The following is a 16937-nucleotide window of genomic DNA, read 5'->3' on the forward strand; positions in this document are numbered from 1 at the left end:
TCTTTACCCACAGACCCACCTCTCCAGCCCTGAACATGGGTTTCAACTGGTAAGTTTCGTAAGATTTTTAAATTCTTGTCTGACATGGCTGGCCATTCTCTCTAACCCTCCTCCTCCTTTTTGTTCATGCTGGAAAATGCTATGTAAGCACTCTGCCCTTGAGCTGCATTTCCAGTCTTGCTGTTCTTATGTGTGTGTGTGTGTGTGTGTGTGTGTGTGTGTGTGTGTGTGTGTAAGTATGCATGTGTGTGGGTCGCTGTGCACATATGTAAGAAGGCATGTGGAGACCAGAGAACATCCTTGGGTATTATCCCCAGAAATTCTGTCCAATTCCTTTGAGACAGAGTCTCTCATTGGCTGGGCACTCATTGACAAGGCTAGACTCTCTGGTCAGTGAAGACCAGGGATCCACCCATCTCCATCTTCCCAGTGATGGAATTACAAGCTCATGCTACCACATGTGGGCTGTGGGCATTGAACTCAAGTCCTCATGCTTGAGCTCAACTTAATTGCGATGATCTTTTGAACAAGTGAAGGAATGCTTGAGAAACAGACTGCTCTTGGCCTGATGCTGGCCAGCCTGAGCTGGGACAGCCATTACCCAGACTAGCTCTTAACCCTCATCCCCACTCCCAGCTTTCAATGAGCCATTTTAATAAAATATTTTTGGGGAAGTGTATTAGCCCAGCTCTTTAGGAATTATCAGAGATATAGACTAAGCACTCTTTTAAACCTTTGAAGAAGTATAATGAACATAAGATAATATACTATACATGTAATATTAATTCTAAAAGACAGACATTTACATTTCAGAAAACAGAATTTCATACAAACTTACTCCTTTACCCTGTAACCGAGTACTTCATCTTTCATTATCATCATGAGAACCTTGAGAGTAACTTTGTCTCATAACTTTAATCTTCCATCTTTTCTAGGACTGTCTCTGTTCACAGAATCTTGTAAATTCCCAAGTGCTGTTCTTGGAACCATCTCTTCTCTTTTGTGTGGAAAAAGTCTCTTTTCTCCAATGGCTTGGCCTGTTCACTCTTCTCATGGGTACCTAAACTGTTTTGTTCACATCTCACTCTTTCTGCCAAGGAAAAGATGCTGAAGTAGTTTCGTCAGCAACCGCAGTGTTACTTCTCTTCTCTTCCATCTTATGACTGAAGAGTCACTTCCTGTATCAAGTAGGTCCTACAAGGACCTCTCTACATATGAAATTCTCAGTATCACCTCTATTTGTATCAGGAAAATACATTTTATTAAAATACTTTGATTTAAAAATTAAATGTCATCACCAATAAGTTCTCATCTTCCTGTTCTTCAATGTTTAGAGTCCTCCCTATGTGTGTGTGTGTGTGTGTGTGTGTGTGTGTGTGTGTGTGTGTGTGTGCACTTGTGCATTTGGATGGTCTCTAGTCTATAAACACTTACCATGAATAAATAAATAAAAGTTAGAGATGTCAGGGCACAGGGCAATTTGAACATCACGCTCTCCACCTTGATTCTAAACAAATGTGCTTTTTGTTGTTGTTGTTGTTGGAAGTGGTGGTGCACTTTAATCCCAGCACTCAGGAGGCAGAGGCAGATGAACCTCTGTGTGTTCAAAGCCAACCTGATCTATATATATATCAAGTCCTACACCAGCTAGAGTAATATGATGGGATCTTGTCTTAAAAACATAACAAAGAAAAATTTACTCCCCCCTCAAATCAAGTGGGTACTAAAATCTTCCAATGGCTCCAATAGACATCTTTGGGTCCTGTTAAGTTCCCTAGAACAGAACCTATGCAGCTTCTCTTCAGTGCTGAACCACCATCCAGAGATCAGCATGAGAGCTAGGGAGGAAGTGAGGAAAGAATTGAGAATGGGAAGAAAGGGACTGGGTTAGGGGAAGTTTGGATCCTAGATCAAATCAAATGTAATTTAGGAATGTAATTATATGCCCAACCTACAAAAGATAAAAAAGGAATGAAAGGAATAGATACAGTCCTTGCCTAGGTAAAGGAGTTCAGGTAGAAGTGAGAACAGAACTCTTCAGGAAGGGTTGCTGTCCTGATGCGATAACAGCTCCTGTCATCTGGACCAGGATACCTTACCCTTTAAGTTTGATGGGTCCTAAAAATAGAGAAGAGAACTGGGTCAGGTTGAATAATTAGGGCACAAACAAGGTGAAAGGCTTGGAGGAAATATTAAAGTATCTGAATGAGAGATGGGGGAGGGATGAAAATGGGCACAGAATTCAACATATCTTGGAGCATGATAAACTTAATTTTTAGCTAAAGATGTCACTATTTGAATGAAAAGAAAGAATGATCAAAGTGGAAGTCCAAATTAATGGTTGGAGCGGTCTGGAGAGGTAAATACAAGAATCTCTTAAGACTTTCTCTTCATTTTATCCCTCCGCCCCCAAACAAACTGACAAACCAGAAACAGACAAAGGCAAGTGCAGGCGAGCGCTGTGTTATGGAGGAGATTCCAGAAAGTAGAGAGAATATGGAGAGAGACGCAGAAGCAAGTAATACAAGATGGAAGTAGGTGTGATGGCTATTCTTGGTTGTCAACTTGACTATATCTGAAATGAGCTACAGTCCAGAAATGGAGGGTACACTTGTGATCTGGATCTTGAGGCAGGAAGACAACATGCCTTCCATCCAGATCTCAAGGCTGGAAGACATAGGCTGTTGATGAAAATTTTAAGGCAGGATGACACATATCAAGATCCAGATCTTGAGGTGAAAAGACACACCTTTAATCTGGGCCACAGTTTCTGCTGGGAGCCTATATAAGGACAACGGAAGAAGGAAGGGATTGTTTGTTCTTTGTCTGCTTGCCCTCACCTTGTCAGCACATTAACTCCTTCACTGGCATTGGAGCCTACTTCTTCAGGATCTACAGAAGACCAGCTGTGACATCCAGCCTTGTGGACTGAGCAACTACTGGATTCTTGGACTTTTTATTCACAGCTTTACATATTCATTCTGTAAGTTCTGTGACTCTAGAGAACCCTGACTAATACAATAGGCATGACTGAAGTCACTGCTCTGGGCAATTGGGACCTCCTGAGAGGATCTAGACTCTAGAATACTTTCTGAAATTGAGCTGCTGAAGACCAGGAGGCTGATGGATCTATTTGCAATTTTCCACTCCCTACCTACTGAGGGATGTCCTGGTAGCATTCACTCTTTCATGTCTCCAGATGTGGACAGAGACTGAAGTGGGCAGCTGTCATTTTCAAATGACAAGGTAAGTCTGGCTGTAAATGGCATTGTCCATTGCAGCTGTGATTGTCATCTGATCAAGTATATGTGAAGCAGACATATGCCTTATCTATTATAAACACTCCCTGAGAAAGAAAAAGACAGGAAAAAGGTCAGCTATGGGGGAAAGATTCAAAAGGCTCCACATACTAGTGAATGATGTTATAGGTGGGACCTCACAGCTGGAGAAGAAATGAATGTCATTTCCAGCAGTCATATAATACAACACTGAAAAGGAAGCTCCCCATGAGTGAGTACACCAAAAGCACATGGAGAGCACATATGAGTATACCTTACATGCTGTTCAATCCTAACCTCATCTCCCTGGAGTCAGTCTGTCCCATGAGATGCAGACTAGTACGTTCTATGACTGTTGAACATCTGCAATGGGGAGTCTAAGAAATTATTCCAGAATAACACAATAAATACACAATTTGTGTGTTTCTTTTTTCTCATATCCAACTTGTTCCTTTCTCAATCTTACCTATCTCATCAGGTATTGCCATCTTATCATTGCTCAGTCACAAAGCTCTGAAGACTCTTCTTGGATCCTTGTATCTCATACCCTATACACAAACTATTCGTTGAATTTGTCTTCAGTTTGTACCCCACATCTGATCACATGTCACCACCAAACCCATATTTTTTCAACTAATTACTTCAATAGCTTTCTTTAATATTGCATAAAACATTCATATTTACTCTATGATCCTGTTTTAAATATTTGATTTTTGTCTTCTGGTTCTTGACATAGGACTTCAGGATAATTTCCTGCATTCCAGGAAAGAGTGACACAGAGTTTTTAAATCCCTTGGGATTTCCTGGGCAATGGGGGCATCTTTTATTCTAATGAGGTGACTCCTAGTTGACTCCTTGATATCCTCAAATGGAAGCTCATTGCAAGGAGAACCAACTATGTTATTTGTAACTTTTATCCCTATTCTCTGAGTCTGGAGAAGAGAGAGGGGTTGATTGTTGAGTTGACCACCAGTGGCCAATGATTTAATTAATTATACCTATAAAATAAAGTCTCTATCTCTGGGGGAAATACAGTGCTGGGGATATGACCAAGTCTTAGAGCCCTTGACTATATGTGAGACCCTGTGTGTAGCAGGAATCTTAACAGGTCTTATTAATAAAAACAAACCTGAAGCCAGGTATTGGGGTGAATGCTGGAAGATCAGAGAAGCAGAACAAGCCACAGCTACCTCAACTTGCCAGTTCCTCAGCTGATCCTGTTTCCTCAGACTAGAAGCCTTGGAGTCCTTATCCAGAATGAATCTCAGCTAAACTGTTTGTTGCTCAAAAGCCTAAAAGCTTAACCAGCTATGGTTCCTGTCCTCACACCTTAAGTACATTTCTGCCTCTTCCCATTACTTCCTGGGATTAAAGGTGTGAGTCACCATGCTTGGCTGTTTCCAGTGTGACCTTGAACTCACAGAGATCCAGGCAGATCTCTGCCTCTGGAATGCTAGGATTAAAGGTGTGTGCTACCACTGCCTAACCTCTATGTTTAATATTCTGGCTGTTCTGTTCTCTGACCCCAGATAAGTTTATTAGAGTGCACAATATTTTGGGGAGCACATGTGCTCACCCCAGCATTATAAATAGAAGTGCAAACAAAAGCAAAACAAAACAACAACACATCAAAAGGACAGTTGAGCTCCCAGACTGAAAGGGCACAGCAGGTCTGTGCCTCTTTTCCCACAACTATGCCCGTACATCTTATCCATCTGGTTGTTTGCCTGTATTATTTGTAATATCCTTTATAATAAGTGGGTACATAGAGATAAAGTGTTTTGCTGAGGTAAGAATTTATAGCTGAAGCCCATGTCATAACCTGGGGTTTGAGATTGTCATCAGTAGTGGGGCAGCCTTACATGACCAAGTCCAGGTCTGACATTGTCTCCAAGTAGGCTGTACTAGAGTGAGTTCCATTGTAGAACACTCAGTCAATGTTGACTGGGTAACTGAATTACTTGGAGTCTCAAGTATTGTATTGAGTGACTGTGTAAGTGTAGAGAGAAAACTTGATCTTCGGATGCCGTTTTTTTTTTTTTGTCCTTCTTGTTCTATAGGGTCTAATTTTCACATGAAGTTCAAAGTGAATCCTCTAGATACCTATTATTCTTAGTTATCTCCTGATCCCAATGTCTCTGATGACTCCTATGTGTGGCTGGACTTGGAATCGTCTTGGAGATACACTTCTGGGTGTATCTAACAGGGTGTTTCAAGAGAAATTTAACTAAGGATGGAAAATTTATCCTGTAGGTGGGCAACACCATTCTATGGACTGGGGCCCCAAACTGAATAAAAAGGTAAATAAATAGAAATCCAACTGAGCAAGAGTGATCATCTTTCTCTGCTTCCTGAAGGCAGACAGATGGGACAGCTGCTCTACACTCTTGCCACTGTGACTTCTATCTATGACAAGCTATAGCCCTTCCTAAATTGTGGGCTAGAATATACCCTTCTTTCCTTTAGTTATCTTTTTTGTTGTTGTTCTTAGATATTTGGTTACAGCAATGAGAAAAATAAAAAAAATATACTATAGTGGTTTGATTGAGAATGGTCATGGGCTTATATGTTTGAATGCTTAGCCCCTAGTTAACGGAACTATATGGTAAGGATAAGGATGTGTGTCCATGTTGGAGAGGGTGTGTCACTGGGGTTATTCTTTGAGGTTTCCAAAGCCCATGCCAGTCCCAGAGGTACTTCTCCAGCACCAGGCATGCTGCCGGCCATCATGCTCTTAATAGCAATGGTCTAACTCCTTGAAATTGTAAGGAAGCCCTCAATTAAATGCTCTCGTTTATGGGTTGCTTTGATCACTGTGTTTCATCACAGCAATAGAACAGTAACTCAAGCCTATATCTTACATCTAGACAAGTACTAAAATTTCTTCCCATAGCCTGGGAAATCCTGCCTGATGTGTTCACCCTTTCTTAGCATCTCTTGTTCTCTCTCTTTTGCCATTCTTCAATTCACCCATGCCAGTTTCCTCATTATTTCTAAACAGTCCAACCTTCAACCTCTCTAGGACCAATCCATTCTCTATTTCCTCTGCCTTAAATTCAATTTCATTGGAGTTTTAGGGAAATCTGTATATTACTTATTCTGAACTAATATAATTTAATTTCTAAACTGTAATAATTTTGATTGTGTTATAAATTGTTATTAGCAAATGTGTCTGTAAATGATAGCCAACTGGCCACAAATGGACATCCTGAGATATTGTGACAGCCTGCTCTCTCTTAATTATTTTAGATCTTATGCCAATAGTCATTTTCTTAGAAAGGTCTTTATTTGCCAAACTATTAAAATATACTTATGTTGGTCTCCATCCCTTAATTTCGCTCTCTTTTATTTTTATCTATGGGGACATGATATTGCTCAAAATTATATCATGTGATCATTTGATGATTTATTTCATGTCCATCTCTCTTTCTAAATATAAGACCTACAAGAGCATGTATTTGTCTGTCCTCCTTACCACCATATCTTTGATGTCAAGACCATATAAGAAAAGCCAATACATTTTTTTTTTGTTGGAGTTATCATCAAAGTCTTTGCAGAAGACCACAGTGTCATCCTTTTGCTTCATTAGATGAGCTTAGCTGTCTGAAGCTTGGGGTCAGACCAGTCAAAGAAGTAAAAGAATATTCAGGCTGAGCTTAGTGCCTCAGGGCTCTGTGCTGGGGTGGACAGAACAGCAAGAGTCTTTGGGCACAATGTGGCTAGATCACGCACTGTTGTGTTTAGGTACATTCTTTTCAGTCTGTGTAGGGCAGTCACTGATGGCCCAACTGCTTCTAGGACAGGAGTTTTAATGATCAGAATCATGAAGTATCAGGCCACAGTCATTCTGGTTGAAGGTCAGAGGTAGCATCTGGGCCATTGTGAGAGGATGAGGATTGCCAATCAGAAGATCTTCAGTAAGACAATGTTTGATGGATTAGTGGAATCCTATGGCTGATTGATTTCCAAGCAAGGACAGATTCTTTTTGCTTTCTGACATTTTCCTGCTCCTTCTGGTGCTCACACTAGGATTTATGGAAAATTATTTCTATGACTGTTAAAGCTATATCTGGGGGAAGGTCATGTCACCAGAGTTGAATAAAGTGGTCAAACTAAAAAATAGCTTCAGCCTAGAAACTGAGAAATTGAAAAAAAAATATATCTTAGTGGTCTGAAACCAGAAGGTTTATGCTCTACATTAGTTTGGGCACTAAATTCTTGGTGATCTCAGAGTATCATTCTTCTTCATCTGTAAAATGAAGGGGATGGACAGGTTAATCTTAGGAGATTCTGTCAATTCTGGGGAAAAAACCACAGTTCATCGTTTGATGATTCTTTCCAATTTGGCAAGTATGGATCAAATGTCTTCAATGTACTAGAAATAGCAGGAGGCTCTGGGCAAGCAAAAGAATTGTCTCTGCCTGTAAGATGTTTGTAGTCCAGTGAGGCAGGCTGGTGGAATAACATGGAATCAAATGTATGAACACCACCTTAGAGGGTTCTCTAAGGCTCCACGGAACATATTTGAAGGAATAAGTTCATTTAGAAAATTATTCGAGCTATTATCTTTACAAAGGCCTTCAATGGAAAGAGGACGAAGAACAGCCCCAGTAGAAGGATGAACATATACAGTGTCAAAGAAATGTGGTGGTTCATGGCAGACCAGAAAATGGATTTTAGTTCTGTGTGAGGTAAGAGTTCATGAGATGGAGAAAACGGCTGACGTGAGGATGAAATTGATCAAAATTAGATAAAGAACTTGGTTAGTATTTTCTTTTCTCCAGGCACTTGTTTATCAGTTAGGATTATTTTAGGCTTCAAGAAACAAGGTTCCCAGCTGATAATAGCTTAAGCAATAAGGTATAAAGTTGTCTAATAGAACAAGAAGCATAGCAGAGATGTCTTCAAAGACTCAAGCCCATTTATCCTTTCCCTTGAATCATTGCTGTGCTGACTTTCCATCCATAGGCTGTGGTCTCATATTCCTGTATAGCTAAAACAACATCAACTGCTGTAATAGACAACTCCGTGTAATAGACAATAGCACAACACAATGGAAGCTTATATTCCCTTTCTCTAAAATTCACACAGGTTTCTGATAAGCAAGGGTCTTTCTTCAAGTGATTTTGATTTTCATCTCCACTATTCACAAATAGTGCATTGATTTCCATCAAAGCTGGGAGAGGGAGGGTGTGGAGGCCCATGCAGGAAAGGTTTTCTCATACTATCCCTGTAAACCCCGTACAGTATTTCTTGCATGATCTGTAGAATAGAATTCAGCTACATTTACTTGCAAGGGAAAATGGAAAGCACAGAGTACCAGTAACCCAAGGGGTGGTGGTGGTGGTGGAGAAATAGGTTTCCTGGTCAGCTACTAACCTCTCCTCCAGTTTACCATACAGCAACCAGCTTTAAACACATTTTCCTGCAAAATCACTTGCCAGGGAGGAAGAAAGCAGAGGTAGTGCTAGAAAGTTTTCTTCTTTTATGTGTGCCAGGGTTTTCCTGGAGGTTTTCTGGACTGCTGTGATGGCTACGCTTGGTTGTCAACTTGACTACTTCTGGAACTAACTAAAACTGAAAAAATTGCTGGGCACATCTGTGAGGGATTTTTTTTCCTTAATTATTTGAGATGGGAAGATCTACTTCTAATCTGGATCTCTGAGGTGGGAAGACCTACCTCTAATCTGGACCATACCTTCTGCTGGAAGCCTATATAGGGCATGGAAGAAGGAAGTTGCTCTCCTATCCTACGTGCCCTTGCCTTGCTAGCAAGTCCATTCCTTTGCTGGCATTGGAGCCTATTTCTTCAGAATTCTGGAATATACTGAAGACCAGCTGAGACAGCCAGTGTCATGGACTGAAAAACTACTGGATTCATGGACCTTTCCCCTCACAGCCATGCATTGTTGGATCAGTTGGACCATAGCCTGTAAGTCAGTGATATTCCATCTTCCTAGTGCTGGTATTGTGCTCATATTCCTAGTGCTCATATTGTGGTGATCCCCAACCATAAAGTTATTTTCATTGCTACTTCATAACTATAATTTTGCTACTATTATGAATCCTAACGTAAAATCTGTTATACAACGTATCTGATATGAGACCCCTGTGAAAGGTTTGTTCAACCCCTAAAGGGGTCATGACTCACAGATTGAGAACCAATGCTGTAAGTCATTCTAATCTCCTTTGTACACACACACACACACACACACACACACACACACACACACACACACACACACCTTCGTTCTATAAGTTCTGTTACTCTACAGAACCCTGACTAATTCAACTGCCCTCCCATAGTCTGACTCAAAGTTATATTTCATGCTTAATTCTTAGCTCCATATATTGAAGGTGGAAGAGTAAATGTCTGAACAGACACAGATCATCTTGAATCACATCCTTAAATATTAGAAAAATATACTTTTCCTTGACACATTCTATCTGTCCACTATTTGAAAAAGAAAATCAAGTCGTTGATGAAGAAGAAAGAGAAAGAAAGATAGTTGAACTCTTGACTAAAATTATCTATCAAAAAAAAAATCCAAAAGAAATTTATCTTGAGCAGGGGATGACATGATGTGATCTGTGGATTTGGGTGGCCTTGCTGCAAATAGATTTCAAGAGGCTTCCTATTCTGAGGCATAGGCACCGATTTGTCTCAGGACCTGTTAAATTCTAATGAGATCAGAGGAAATCGTGGAGAGCACTGAACACCGTAGATGGTTCAAGACTTTTACCTTGTGAAGAAAGATTCAGATCTTTGATTCCGGAAATAAAATTTCTTTTTGAATAATTGAGGTCTGTGTCATTGTAATTGATGGTCAGGAAAGTGTTTTAATGTTCTTCATGAAAAAAAAAAAAACTTTCCATCTCTTTGAACCCTTGGATATTTTTGTTTCTCATACAGACTGGGGGCTTCAGGTTATGAATTCAATTTCATATTTACAGATACCTGAATCCAGATTTCAATCCACAGTAAGTCTTCCTTGGGTCCTAGTACATGGCCGTGTAAGATTAGGTAAACATCACAGAAACAATAGAGCTGACCTGCACTTTGATTGTTTAAAGGATAGCAATAAGTGAATCAGAAAGAAAGTAATCCATATTAAAGATCACTTAAGATAAATAATATCAAACACAGAAAAGTAATCAGCATAGAATAACTCATTAATATATGATCTTTGACATGTTTAAACTACCCGGAGCCCAGTGATGCTCTGAGGACCACGTATGAACATGTGTTAGTATTCTTTGAGTATCTGTGTGCTCCTTTCTGGACAATCATCAGGTACTTCAAAGTCAGCTTCCCATCGTATAACTAATTCTGAAATGTGGTGGAGCTGGTGCCACCTTTCTTGGGTTAAGATAGAGGAAGTAATGTACCTTTTCCCTTGCTACTGATCTCAGTCGCCATGTGTTTCAGGTGGGAGATTCAAACGATGGAGGACAGTACTGGTCCAACTTTGCTTGAGGGAGAAATAATCCCATCCAGATAATAAAAGTAAGAATATGAGTATGCTTTCTATAAATTAGTAGTCATTGCTGTTGGTACTAATGTAATAACAAATTTCACTGCCACCTCAGTTTATAGGCTAGGGAGCTCACAGCTATCTTAGATAATCACTATTTCATACTGTGTCCCAGCTTGGTCCTCAAGCCTTCAGGTCCTCCTGGTCCACCCACACTTCTGCAGTTTCCATTTCTTCTGTTTTTTCCTATTCTTTTCTATCTTCAGTCACATACATTTTGTTGGAAGTACAAATCCATCCATATAAAATTTATTTCTTGTAGTTAGATAGATAAGATACATGTTTTTAAAAACAAAAAACAAAACCTTTGTGGGGACTGGAGAGATGGCTTAGTGGTTAAGAGTGCTCTTTCAGATGATCCAAGTTCAGTGTCTTCCACTCTCACAGGGTGGCTTGTAGCCACCTATAACTCCAGCTCCAGGAGATCTAATCCCTTTTCTGGTCTCTGAGGTCACCAGCATCACAGGTACACCCCTCTTGCTGCACACATGCATAATTTAAAATAAAATCAATCTTAAACAAATCTTTGTGCCTTGGAAAAAGCAAGATAGAGAAAATATAGCCTTTACCTATGAATGTGTGTCAGGAATGTGGGAGAGAACAGATAGGATAAACTTAAAAAAATACATTCTTAGGTTTAGTTATAATCTATTATACTATTACTTTTGTTGATGTTATTCTTCATAATCAATAAATGAAGCATTTGTTTCTGAGCGATAATGTCAAATAACAAGAAAAAGATTCACACAGCATTTTTGAGAACTATAAAGAAGATCATTGTGAATCATTAAAGCATATCTTCTGTAGGAAGTGAGCACAATTCACGGCTAAGAACACAGAAAAGGTAATGCAAGCAAGTGATGACAGTGTCTACAAGGGATGTGTGTGTTCATGTGTGTGCATGAAGTGTATGTGCAGGTTGCTTGCCTATGTGCCCGTGTGGAGGCCAGTGTTGATGGTGAATGTCTTCTTCAATAGCTCTCCACCTTATCTTTTGAGGCAGGGTCTTTCACTGAACCTGGAGCTTCCAAGTTGGCCAGACTAGTTGGCCAGTGGATTCCCCAGGATACTCTTATTACTCCTCAGTGGTAGGATAGCAGAAGTGCACCGTCATTCCTGGGTTTTTATGTGGGTGGCAGGGATCGAACTCAGGTCCTCAGACTTGTGAAGAAGGTTTTTTACCCTCTGAGCCATCTCTTCAGACCCTAAAAAGATTTTTTAAAGGTATCTATACATTATCAATTCAGACTTCTTTATTATAAGCATCTTTTTTTTTTTTTTTTTTTTTTTTTTGGTTTTTCGAGACAGGGTTTCTCTGTGTAGCTTTGCGCCTCTCCTGAAACTCACTTGGTAGCCCAGGCTGGCCTCGAACTCACAGAGATCCGCCTGGCTCTGCCTCCCAAGTGCTGGGATTAAAGGCGTGCGCCACCACTGCCTGGCTATTATAAGCATCTTTATGACATTGTCCTAATGAATCTTTCTTCCTCATATCATGCCGTGGTCCTTCGCCTCGTTTTTAAAATATGGGACACTCTTGGCAACTTGTTTCAAATCAGTTGAATATGACAAAAAGAGAAGTATAGCACTTTCAGCATTAGATGATAAAAGATCATCTATCAAGTCCTCACCATGATGAAGTTGGTTTCCATAAAGAAAGGTGCTAGCATGGTACTGGAGACATGGATCTGAAAGATCAATTGTTTTACTTTGGGGTGGGGGAGGTTCTGTAACGCTTAGGAACAATGTAATGTGTGCTAATAGAGGCATGTGCAAAGAGCTATGACAGAACGGACGAAATAGGGATTAACAAGTTGTTGATAGGTATTATCAATACCTGAAGAAATTGTTGTGTGCATCCTAAGATGGCATAGCACAAAGGAGACTAGCTGCACAGTTAGATGGAGATGGAATATCAGAATGGTAACAAGGATTCTGAGACTTGATCGCTAGTATTTCTGTTTGGGTTCAAGGAGATAATTGACTAGATGGAACTGACATGTTTGTGTTTTAGGAAATGCAAGGGACTCAGAAGAAGACATGGGACCCAGTGAAGCAGGGCTTTGAGGATGCTTGGGTAGGATTTCTGATCTAAGCTCCTCCTGAATGAGCATTTTTCCCGTGAGGATGGTTTAGATTTGGCAGCTCCTTCTACAGAAATTCCAACATGTTATTTCCTGTTCTCCATATTTCAAAGCTAAATTCTCTCCAAACAATATCTACAGTGACTTTTTTGCTTCCCTTGGAAGACATTTTACTACAGCAGAACATACACACAGAGTATGCAAATTCCAGGCTCACAGACTGATGGGTTTCCACTGTGGAGCAATCTATACAGCCTGTGCCAAGATATAGGAGACATCACTTCCTGTATCCTGGGAGCTCTCTTCATGTTCCTCTCTGTTACTTTTTAACCTTTAAAAAAAATTCCATTTATTTTATAGAAAAACAGCAAAAGAGTAAGGGGAGTACATGCCCCAATGTTCCCTTAATGCTAACATATGACCTAACACAATCCAGGCCTCACAGAGGACACAGAAAGCAACTTGACTAAATCCAGTGGCCAAATGGTGTGTGCTCTAAGCAACACCACTAACAATAACAAAAACTAAAGCATAATCTACAGAATAAAACCACATTCCCACAAGTCATATGCACAATGTCAGTTGAATAAATAAACAGGGAGGGTCAACTCTTTCTTAGGATAAAATTTCTGCTAATAAATTACCATGCTGGAAATAGATTGGGCAAACACCACTTAATAAAATTGTGGAAGCATTGTTGATAGATGTTAAAAGCAGCTATCGAAAGTGTGATTAAAAACAGAATATTTGCATAATCTCAAAGAATTTCACTATAAGATACTGCTTAATTACCAAGGGGGAAAAATCACAGTAGCTTTCAAAATAGAGAAAATTGGCTAACACCACTGTAACCCAGTAATAAAAATTAGCATCACCAGTAATGAGACACATCTAATCTATGTACCTCTTGATTGATGCAGAGAAAAGGGCACAGTAGCATTTCTGTAAAATTCTTGCCCAAAATATATAACCCTGATGCATTTGTTGGACATACTGAACAAAATGAAATTGAGGGATATTCTGCCAGTCTTCTTTAAAAATGTCAAGGTTATGGAAGACAAAGAGTAAAGAAATGGCCCAGATTGGAGGAGCCTGAGGACCTATGAAAACTTAATGTAATGTGGGATCCTGAATTGGATCGTGGGTTATAAAAATGAACAAGAGCGGGGCAATGTGAAATCCAAATAAGGTCTGCAGGTCAGTTAATAGTACAGCCTTCCCATAGCCACCAAGGATTGGTTTCAAGACCTTGTCCTTACTAGGGACTCGCATTTGCAAGATGCTCTCAAGTGTTTTTGTGAAATGGCATAAACAATTTACTTATATTCTACACATAGCTTCCTATATAGTGTAAGTCATCTTTAGATCATGTATAACATGAAATTGAATGCACATGCTATATAAATGCTTGTTGTACTGTATAGTTTAAAGAATAATAACAAGAAAAAAAGATCTGTACACATTGGTATCTAATATAGATAACATTTCTCCCCACCCCCAGATGTATTCCATCTGAGCTTAGTTGAGCTCATATTACATGAAGCCTGTGGATGTGGAAAGCTATCTGTAAATTAAATGAATCCCTCTTTTAATTATTATAAGGTAAAATGACAGCAAAAGCTGATGCACAGGTAGTGTTTTATTTGTGCAAAGTTTCACCAAGTGCTTCTAAACATTGACGTTATTATTTCCATTTCACAGACAGGGAAACTGAGACAGACAAGCTAGGCTGTGTTCAGCTAGTCACGTGGCTACTGAGGAGCAGAGTGGGGATCAAAGCTGAGCTCTCTGACTTCTAGGATTTATTATTGACTTCTACGCTTTCTGTATCTCTTGCAGAGTTACATTAAGGACCATGAAGGCATATGGTTGGGTTCTGTACTTCCGTGCCAGCAGACTGAAACAGCACAGTTCACAGTGGATTTAGAGCCAAGGCCATCCTCCCTGGCTGGGATGCCCCTTACAAAGGCATCTTTTGCTCTTTTTGAGATTCTAAAATAAAAGCTTTGGGCTCTGCCTTCCCACAGAAAATATCAACATCTATATTTGTCCCTTTCCCCCCTAGAAGCTAAGGAGAGCTGGTTTATGCTAATTTTGGTTTACCAAACAAGCTCATTCTTAACCTCATGGATATTTTTTGCCATTGGAAGCACCTAAAACTTGTGAAATGAACAAATGGCAAACTGCTCTGCTTTTTTTGTTTTCCATCTCCCACACAATTATATTGTTGCCTATTAGCTTTGAGATTGCGTCATGGGCATCACAAGGATGTGACTAAGGATGCAGCAAGCCCCAGTCTGCATGCAGCATGGAGGAAGGCTGATTTACACACACAGTTCAGGCTTAGGAGAATACTGCTTGCAATGAGGGCATCAGGTGGTTCCTGGGCCTATAGCTCAGGATTTTCTTATGTTCTTATTTTTTACCCTTTAAAAATTAAAAAAAAATGTTGGGTGTGCATGTATGTGTACATGTGCATTGTGTATGTGTGTATGTGCACGCAACACTGTGTGTGGAGGTCAGAGGACAGCTTCACAAAGTCTGTTCTCTCTTTCCATCTCTACATGGGTTCTGATGAGCAGAGTCAGGTTTCCAGGTTTGTACAGTAAGCACATTTACCTTGTAAACCATCTCACAGCCCTTGAAACCTTTAGCGTAATTACAGTGAGTGGGAAAACAAGCATAATGAACTCACACACGCCCATTATCTAGATTCAGCAAATGCCGTTTGCTCAAACATGCTTGATGCATCCATCCATCCATCATGTATACATAATACTTTGTTTGCTGAACTATGTTGAAGGAAACTATACATTCCATGTATAGCAGATATTTGAATGATGCTGAATGTATCAGCACCTACATATTATAGTGCACTGTAGATTTACGGGATTTTATATCCTTTGGAAAGGATTGAGGAGACATTCATCAATGAACAACTTTAGTTAGGACGGAGTAGCAGGGTAGAATAATGACTAGGGTTTAACATTCAGTTATGGAATCATGGAAAGGGAATGCTTAGAGTCTATGCCATTCTTTGGCTCCAGCCTCCTCCCCTTTTCTTTCTCCTCTGCCCTAGACTTCAGTCCCATTGGTTCATCTGATTCACTGTGACAGCCCGTGCTGTGTGTTTCTACACCATTACTTCTACTCTTGGGTTTGCCTTCTTTTCTCCTCCTCTTTGTTCTCTCATTCCCTACAGTCTTCCTCCTGTCTTCACCTCCCCAAGTCATACTCACTTCCCAAGACCTGACCTGACAGCATTTTCTTCCAATCTACCCCTCTCCCTAGTAAATGTGTGCCTCCCCTACTCACAGGCTCGGGTTATTATTTCCAAGCTCCGGTATTCTACTCACTTTGTTTGGAGTGCCCCATGGTCTTCATCACTTTCTATTTTCTCCTTCACATAGCTACCTGCATCCCATGCTTTCTTCCTGATTAGAAGCTAGAAAGGAGCTGTTGATCTCTTAAAAAAAAATCTTTTTCAGGCATGGTCTTGTACTTAAATGATATTTTGTTCTTATTTGTTAAATGAATATCCACAGACCCTGTAAGGCTTGCCTAAGTCATTCATGATCAGTAATTATGTGGCTAACTTTTCCCATGTCTTGTTCTCTGTTTTGAATGCTGGAGAAAGCAAAGCAGTATGACGGTCCTTTGACATTTCCAGTGGGTACCCCCGTTCTGAGAACAGCGGAGGTCCTCATGACACCACTGTCTGGCTTCACAGAGTGGGTGAGGGTACTGCAGTGCTTGAAGGACTGCCAGATGGAAAGGATTCTGGTCTCCTTGAACAGGCTGCATTCTCAATGTAATTGGAAAAAAAAAAAAAAGAGCAAAGAGACCAATTCACCCAATACTTCCTTCTATATTTGGAGAAGCTACATTTTACATACTTTACGAGGTTAATGTCCCCTGCTTCTGATTACAAAATTCTGATTGGCATATTAATCAGATTATAAAAGTGAGAGAAGGAAGAACCGCCAAAGAGACAGCAGCTGCTCTTTTGCTGCTAGCGCCATTCAGGATATAAAATTTTTGCT

This window comes from Peromyscus eremicus, chromosome 2, assembly GCF_949786415.1.
Source record: "Peromyscus eremicus chromosome 2, PerEre_H2_v1, whole genome shotgun sequence".
NCBI classification, from domain to species: Eukaryota; Metazoa; Chordata; class Mammalia; order Rodentia; family Cricetidae; genus Peromyscus; species Peromyscus eremicus.